The sequence below is a fragment of the Physcomitrium patens genome, chromosome 25, assembly GCF_059467195.1.
Source record: "Physcomitrium patens ecotype Gransden chromosome 25, ASM5946719v1, whole genome shotgun sequence".
NCBI classification, from domain to species: domain Eukaryota; kingdom Viridiplantae; phylum Streptophyta; class Bryopsida; order Funariales; family Funariaceae; genus Physcomitrium; species Physcomitrium patens.
Window position 1 is genome coordinate 1,762,152 of NC_143434.1, and position 2,849 is coordinate 1,765,000.

Genomic DNA, 2,849 nt, shown 5'->3' on the forward strand with positions numbered 1-2,849 from the left:
TAACTAATATATCCTAATATTGTTTTAGAAAAAGATCTATCTTATAATAATTTAAAGAAAGAAGAGATATTAAAAAATAAATAAATAAATAAAAGACAAAATTTACTCTCAAATTCTAATAACTTGATCAAGCTTATGCAAGAGAATTAAAAATAGAATTAATTAAATTATAAATTTTTTATATATATTTTTGAAAAATTTAATGCATTCAAAAAATTATTTTATTAGTTTTTTGAAATTAATAAAAAAATAAAATATTTATACAAAAATTCTTAGTAAATATGTATTAAACTAATTGAACTAATTAGATATTATATTTGTACACATTTTTCTATTCTAAAATAATTTTTAGATTTGATTATAAATAAAATTTATTAAAATAATATTAAACTATAACATATGTATAATTTTAATTTTTTTTATAATTTATAGTCAAATTTATATTTTTAAATTACTTTTCTATAAAATAAGTATTTTTCAAATGATTTTGATCTTCAAGTAATTTCGTTTTTCAAGTGATATAAGAATTTTGATTTTGATTAAGAAAGATTTTTTTAAAAAACTAGAAAATCACTCAAAGATAATATAATATTAAACTAGAATAGCTATTGCCAAAGAGTAGAAGATTAAAAAGTCTCAAAACAAGACTAAGAACTAAAAAGATATTGACAAAAATAAACAAGGCTTCACTCTTGCCTCTATATATACTATCTAATTAAGAACTAAGTAGCAACATTCTATAAGACCTCCAATATATGTCCAATTTCCAAGACACATGGCTTAACTTATAAGCCAAGTTTCCTATATGTGTGCCACATTGTTAGCTTATATCACAAGCTATCCACACATATGACACATGGCTAATTTGTTGGCCAAGTTTCAAGCCTATCAAATAACTATAAACATGTATAAAGTCAAATATGCATCTATAAAGCTTCTAAGAAGCTTTGTTATAAGATAATATCAAATCTACCTATATTTACTTTATACCTAGTATTTTTTATTTAGATAAATATATATATGTTTGTAACAACAATAACAAAAGTTTTATTAAATAATATAAAGAGCATAAAAGATATGTTATGCTTTGCTGAATGCATTTAAAGTTGTGATGATAGCTGTACAACTTCTTGCAATATTTTAGAATAATTCAAAGTTGAATCAAATCTATGAGATTTAAAAGTTTTAAAAATATTAAAATTATTATTGATTATAGGCAAAACCATCTTAAATTTTGACAATATAAAGAACTAAAGTCAAATTGAAGATGTTGTATATAAAAATGATATTTTTTCTACTAATGATAGTACATTAGTTACAAAAAATTAAGATATAAAAGCTAAAAATAATTTTAGTAAAGAAGGTTTTAAGATTAATAATCAAGAATTAGAAAAAAAACAAAAAAATAAATAAAAACAAAAACAAAGCAAGATTCCTATATGTACATTGTATAGCCAAAGTAGATAAATAAAAAAGAAAAAATAAAGTAGATCAATAAAAATAATATTGTACGCATCTTTAGATGAAAGTAAAGAGTAGAATCTAACAAAATTACCTAAACAAACTATAGATTGATATTTGGAGAGGCCTAATTGTGAACCAAAGTTGAAACAAGACCCCAAGGTATAAAATTGCACATCCATAGAAATTGTAGGATTTTTTGGTTGATTATAGAGCAAACTTAAAGAGCAAACTACATAAGATTTATTTGAGCATTAGTTTTGAGTGATTAAGTGGATATTGACTTTGTGAGGGTTTACAAAGTCAAGGTTGTTTTTTGTAATTTCAAATTTGGAGAGGAAAATATATATACATATATATATATATATATATACAAAAAAAATTGTGAATATTATAGCACATTGAGTATAAAATAGACATAAAATTATTCTAAATATATTTTTGATTTATTATAATTAGAAGTGAAAAATCTTTAAGATACTTAATTAAACATAATTACCATGGTATGTTACATCCTTGATTTAATTAAAAATAGATTCAAAATTTTAATATTTATATACATATATACAAATATACATACAAATTAAGAATTGTCAATTTGAGATTACAAAAAATAAAATAAAGAAATAATATATTTAGAAAATTAAAAAGTATTACAATAATGTGATTTTATTTTTATTTTTATTTTTAAAAGAATAAAAATATTGATACTATTAACTTTTTAATTCTAATAAATATACTAAAAATTATTTTTTATTAAAAAAAGAGAATTATAGAAATAAAAAAATAAAAAAATAAAAAATCAGAAAATATAATGACATGTGTTATTATGTTATAAATTTAAATTTAAAATACTAAATTAAACATACTTATTTTTAAAAAATTGATTTATTTACCATTTATAACAAATGTAATCAATCAAGTTAAAAATAGAAGAATCGTAAATAAAGAATTGGGTGCAAACAGGGGGTGAAGCTGATTCATAGAAGAGAATTCTGAAGAAACTGAGAGGTCTGTATGTAACCAATCTAATAAATATAAATATATATATATATATATATATAACTTCAAAATCTATTATGTTTTATCCAAAATACTGTTGCAAAAAAATAGAAAACCATATAATAAATCAGATATATTAGGAAAACTAAGTCATATTTGTGATACATATTTTAACAATCCTGTAAACACTCTATATGGTGAAAATGTAAAATTTATAAAACTTCTGATTTTTTGCCTCTTTCCATGCATGGATATATTTTATTAACTGAAAATATTTAAGATTTATTATAAAATTATCAAATAAATTAATTTGGGTATTCTTTAAACAACTAAAAATTATGTATAAATAAAGAAAAATGATCACATACAATACAATTCATCAATGG